Genomic DNA, 6,796 nt, shown 5'->3' on the forward strand with positions numbered 1-6,796 from the left:
GGCCAGAGCAGCGCGGCTGTCGGGTTACACCGCTGAGCTTGCGCCGGCGACAATGGTGGTCGCGGCGGTGCTGGGTGGCACAGAGGGCAGAGACAGAGTGGAGGGGTGAGTGGAAGAGAAAGAAAGAGCGAGAGAAGAGAGAGAAGAGGGTGAGGCGATGGTGGCGACGGCGGCGACGGTGACAGAACTTTCGCCGGAGGACAGCCGGTTGTTGATCGCTCAGGGAGGGAGGTTGAATGGGAGAAGAAAATGGAACGTTGGGGAAGAGAAAAGAGTTGATGCGCGAATGCGCTAGGGCTTCGCGTCCCTGGGGTAAGTAAAAACTCGAATCCACGCGTGCGTGCACCTTGCGCGTTTGCGTGGGTGGGAGAAACGGAAGAACGGCGCGGGAGCGCCGTGTGCGCTTGCGCGTAGATGAAGGAATCGGAATGGGTGCGGACGCGTTAGGTGCGCGTTGGCACGGATGTGCTGGGCTGAAGGCACAAAAGGGGCCCAGAGTTGGCACAACTCTCGGGTCCTTTGGCCTGGATGATGCTAAGACGCATCGACGCGCGTGCGCAATGTGCGCGTTTGTGTGGATGGCTTGAGCTTATTGGATGGACGCGGAGACATGAAGTACGCCAACGCGTGGATAGGGAAAACAGGGACTGACGCGGACGCGTACAGCGTGCGTCCGCATGGGTTGAGGCACATAGTTGGCCCAAAAGTGGCGCAACTCTTTGGTTTTTGGCCCACGAAACTAAAATGCGCAACCGACGCGCGCGCACGCCTGGCGCTTGCGCTTGGCTTGCTCTTCTTCCTTTTTCTTTTTCTTTTTTTTTTTTTGATGAGCATCAAAAGATCTCATAACTTCCCATCTTTCTTGAAAACTTTAGAACTAGCTAAGGTGCAAGATTAAGCACATTTTGAGACATAGGGGCAAGTTTCAAACAACTTGAGAAAACTTGTAATTCAAGCAAAAACTCAATTTAAAAATTCATCCCTCATTAAAGCACAAATTGCATAAACACCTTAGTTAAACAAAGAGAAATATACCAAGAAGTAAAGAAACTATATACAATGGAACCCGATTCATTCATTCATTATATCTACAAGAGAATGGAAAGAGTTTACCATGGTGGGGTGTCTCCCACCAAGCACTTTTAGTTTAAGTCCTTAAGTTGGACCTTGGGAGGCTTCTTGTCAAGGTGGCCTATGCTTGTATCCATCCTTAAACCTCCAAAAGTGCTTGTCCTTCAATCGGTTGTCAGAAGTTCCAACCTTCTTCATGAAGCTTGGTGAGGTTCTTTCCAAGATGTGAGCTCCCGAGAATGACTATCATAGGATAATCCAGGATCCCATATCTTGTCTTCGCACCCGTCTTCTAGTTGATTGCCTTGATTTTGTCCAGGTGACGAGAAAGCAGAATTCTCGCGGAAGCACCAGATTACTCTCCTAGACCCATTTAATTTAGCATTGCACCAATCCATGCTCTCTAATTTCGAGCTTTCCACCATAATGAGCCTAGATTTAGAACGCCAACCACTAAACATCCTTCTCTTTCACTTAATTCCACAAAGCGCCCAAGTTGGCCATCCGTTTCGAGCAAACCATACTCAAGTGGGATAATAAAGCTGAGAGTTAGAAGTTTTACCCACTCAAACGGAGGATTGGATGACGAACTAGGTGGAGGGGTTCCCAAAGGTCTTGATAAAGCGTGTTCTACTCCCGTCCATCTTCTTCTGAAGGTTTCCACCATTTGGCGACGTTATTCAAGTTCATCCTCATGCCAAGCTTGCTCAAGTTCACATTCCTCTTCACCAATTTCTTCTAATTCTTCCCCATCACTCTCATCGTAGATAGGAGGTCTAGTGAAGTCTACCTCATCGTCGAATCCAGACAATTCGGGGAAGGATTCTTCAAATTCGAAAGGATCATATGTTGATTCAGAATCATCATAAATAGGAGCGTTTGTTGCTTGGAATACTTCTCCCAGTTCTTCACTTGCATTAGGCCTTGGAGGTTGTACGTTCTCCTCAACTTTGCTTTCCAATCTACTGGGGGAAGGTTCAACAGGATCGTCAAGGGAATTTATCAAGGTGGGCAAAAAATCATTAGTGATGGAATCCACTTCTCGATCAATTTCCTTTAACTCATTGTCTACTCCCGCAACATTGCTCTTCTCTTTAATATTCCCTCCACACCCCTTGGAAGAGGGTTCCTCAACTTGGGATTCCTCTATGTATTCAACATGTCCTAAACATCCGCCCACTACTTCCTTTTGTTCACTAATTTCCATCTTCTCCTCTTGTTGCGCTTCTTGCTTCAATCCTCCTTCCTCACCATGGAGTTCCAAGTTTATATCCTCACTAAGCTCCTTGGTGGTTTCTTCACATTCAACAATGGAAGTACTTATGGCGCATGAGCTTAGGTGAGATGTTAGGTGACTCACGGCTTCCACTATGCCGGCCACCCTTACTCTTAACTCCTTGAACTTGGTTTCATCCTCCTCTTGTCACCTTAAAATGCGAGATTCAAGGTCTCTCAGCTCTAACATGAAGGCTTCATCAGGAGGTGGTGTTGGAAGAGAAAATTCCTCGATTAAGGGAAGATTGTTGTAATCGGAAGGTGGTTCATATTGGTGGAGTTCTTGAGGTGGTGTATGTGGAATTTGTGGTTCTTGAGAGTATTGGTATTGGGATGGTGGTTGTTCTACATGTAATTCTAATGGTGGTTGATGTGGTGTGTATGAGTTATGGTCAAGTGGAGGTAAACGGTGGTATAGGGCTTGTGAGTATGACATGTGGCTATATTGAGGGTATGGCTCATGGGCATATGGTGTTGGTTCTTGAAAGTCACAGGGGAATTCACCATAGCCAGTGGATTGACATGCATCATAGAACGGTCCTTCTTCATAGTGCACTGGCGGAGGTTGTTGCCATGGAGGTTGATAAAGTGTCCGAGGCTCCTCCCACCTTTGCTCTCCAATTCCTTGGTGCACATCCTCATTGAAGCTTTCATTTCCTACAACATAGTTTGAGCTACACTCATAGCCAAAGTGAGAATTCATATTGAAGTAGAAAATAAAAACAAAGAGCAATAAGAAATAAAGGTGGCTAAATCCTAAAACCAGCAAAAATCAACAAACAAACCAAAGATAAAGCTATTCACAATATTTACAATAACCAATAACATAGCACCATTGGATCCCTGGCATCGGCGCCATTTTGATGAACGGACTTTTGACGGTTTAGCATTTTCTCAAATGAATGGATTCTCGTTGTAAAGTATAGTTTCCAAACCAATCAATAATCCTTTCATGCAAAAATTTTGGTTGTCAGAATTAACAAACCCCAAATAAGAATTAACCGGAGTATTTTGACTCCAGGTCGTCTCACAAGGAATTGCAATGAAATGTATGATTATTGGCTATGAGGGGTATAGGGGGGTTTTGGCTGATTAGAGGGGCAATAAAATAAAAAGACAAGAAAAGTAAATTGAGCAAGTAATTAAAGAAAGCAAGTAATAAAGAGAGACATTCATGGCAATGAATTGAGATCATAGGCTTTCCATCCTAGTCATGCAATGATTAATTCGCCTTATTTAGTTAACTCACACATTGGGAGAATGTCAAACAAGACTAATTAATCATGTCACAAATATAAACAAGAATTTATCTCATTACGTTACCTCCAACAAATAGGGAGAAAGTCTAACGAGACTAGCTAATCTCAATCCAAAAGTCCTAATCAACTTACTAATTAAATTAGCAAAAGATTAGCGTCAATGGAAACAATACTAGCTAACAACTCTAGATCACCAACATAAGTTGGGTTTTCATGACTCAAGATTTTCCAATTACTCTTTCCAAGCCAAGAATGCTCAAAATCTATTCTAACATCCAACCAAGCATTTTGTCAAACACTTGGTGGGTACTAAAGGAAAGCATGGTAAATATGCAAGAATGATAAAATCTAACAACTACCAATTGCAAGACAAGTAAATTCACAACTCAAATCAACAATTAAAAGAACGTCAACATCAAATTTGCATTAAATGTAAACCAAATCCATCATGAGTGCATGAACATAAAAGAGAGCATAAAAGGAAAATTAACACTACAAATCAAGAGAATGAAAGAGTAGAAGCAAGAATTCATAAAAGAAACAAGATGAAAACATGTAATTGAACCTAAATCTAAGAGAGATTAACCTAACCTAATTCTAGAGAGAAGAGGGAGCTTCTCTCTCTAGAAATCTAACTAAAAGTTCATATTGGCTAAAACTAATTGCTCCCCCCTTTGCCCAAGCTTGAATTCTGCATGAAATAGCATTAGAAATGAGTTGGGTTGGGCCCAAAGTGCTTCAGAAATCGCTGGGGGCGATTTCACATTAGTGGGCCACGTGCTCAATCGGCGTGCACACGTACATGGCGCGTGCGCGCCCTTTGACGCAAAGCAACATATAGCAAATTTTATATCATTTCGAAGCCCCGGATGTTAGCTTTCCAACGCAACTGAAACCGCCTCATTTGGATTTCTGTAGCTCAAGTTATGGTCGATTGAGTGCGAAGAGGTCGGGCTTGACAGCTTTCCGGTTCCTTCATTTCTTCATGTGTTCTCCCACTTTGCACGCTTTTCTCCTCACTTCTTCCATCCGATACTTGCCCTATGAACCTGAAATCACTCAACAAACACATCAAGGCATCGAATAGAATTAAAATGAATTAAAATTACCAATTTTAGGGCAAAAAAAAGCATATTTTCACATTTAAGCACAATTCAAGGGAGAATTGCAAAACCACGCTATTTCATTGAATAAATGTGAGAAAAGTTGATAAAATCTCCCAAATTAAGCACAAGATAAACCACAAAATCGGGGTTTATCAAGCATCCATGAACATAAAAGAGAGCATAAAAGGGAAATTAACAAGAAAACTAAGAGAATCAAAGTGTAGAAGCATGAAATTGTAGAAGAAACAAGATGAGAATAATAATCAAAACCTAGATCTAAGATGGAATTATCCTAAGGACCCTAATTCTAGAGAGAAGAGGGAGCTTCTCTCTCTAGAAACTAACCTACATGATGCCAAAACTCAAAACAATTGCTCCCTCCTTTGCCCAAGCTTGAATTTTGCATGAAATAGCATCAGAAATGAGTTGGATTGGGCCCAAAATGATCTACAAATCACTGGCCATGATTTCACTTTAGTGAATCACACTGCTCCATCGATGCGCACGCGTACAGTGCACGTGCGCATCCCTAAATGCGAGGCAACTATGGCAAATTTTATATTATTTTGAAGCCCCAAATGTTAGCTTTCCAATGCAACTAGAACTGCCTCATTTGGACCTCTTTAGCTCAAGTTATGATCGATTGAGTGCGAAGAGGTCAGGCTTGATAGCTTTACGGTTCCTTCATTTCTTCATGAGTTCTCCCACTTTGCATGCTTCTCTCCTCACTTCTTCCATCCAATACTTGCCTTATGAACCTGAAATAACTCAACAAACACATCAAGGCATCGAATGGAATTAAAGCGAATTGAATTTAGCTATTTTAAGGCCTAAAAAGTATGTTTTCACATTTAAGCACAAATCAAGAGAGAATTGCAAAACCATGCTATTTCATTGAATAAATGTGGGAAAAGGTGATAAAATCCCCCAAATTAAGCACAAGATAAACCACAAAATTGGGGTTTATCAAATTTCCCCTCACTTAAACCAAGCATGTCCTCATGCTAAGAATAAAGAAGGACAAGAAAATGGGTATGAACATTTATTCAATGTAAATAAACTATATGCACCTATCTATATGCATGGAACTAGATGCAAGATGATTCTACCTACTTGGTCAAAAGCAAATCAATCTCCAAGAGCATGTATGAATAGGTAGGGCTAATATCATATGATGATTCATGAATCCAACTGATGAGCGGATAATTTATACCCTTTTTGGCATTATTTTTACATAGTTTTTAGCATGTTTTATTCACTTTTTATTATATTTTTATTAGTTTTATTCAAAAATTACTTTTCTGGATTTTACTATGAGTTTTTGTGTTTTTCTGTAATTTTAGGTATTTTCTAGTTGAAATTGAGGGACCTGAGCAAAAATCTGATTTAGAGGCTGAAAAAGGATTGCAGATGCTGTTGGATTCTGACCCTCCTGCACTCGAAATTAATTTTCTCGAGCTACATAAGCCCAATTGGCGTGCTCTTAATTGTGTTGGAAAGTAGACATCCTGGGCTTTCCAGCAATATATAATAGTCTATACTTTGTCCGAGAATTGATGGCCTAAACTGGCGTTTAAAGTCAACCTAAAACTTTCTGGCGTAAAACGCCAGAACTGGCACCTTTTTCGGCGTTAAACGCCCATTCTGGCACCCAGGGTGGCCTTTAACGCCAACTTTGGGCATATGCACTTGAAAGCTTGGAAGCTCAGCCCAGACATGCATCAAGTGGGTCCCAGAAGTGAATTTCTGCACTATCTGCACTTAGTTACTCATTTTCTGTAAACCTAAGTTACTAGTCTAGTATAAAAACTACTTTTAGAGATTCATTTTGCAACTTATGACATTTTTTACATTTCATATTATACCCTTGATGGCATGAGTCTCTAAACCCCATAGGTGGGGGTGAGGAGCTCTGCTGTGTTTCAATGGATTAATGCAATTACTACTGTTTTCTATTCAATTACGCTTGATTCTATTCTAAGATACTCATTCGTACTTCAATATGGAGAATATGATGACCCATGACACTCATCATTATCCTCAACCCTATGAACACGTGCCTGACAACCATTCCGTTCTATCTGA

Source organism: Arachis ipaensis, chromosome B05, assembly GCF_000816755.2.
Source record: "Arachis ipaensis cultivar K30076 chromosome B05, Araip1.1, whole genome shotgun sequence".
Lineage (NCBI taxonomy): Eukaryota > Viridiplantae > Streptophyta > Magnoliopsida > Fabales > Fabaceae > Arachis > Arachis ipaensis.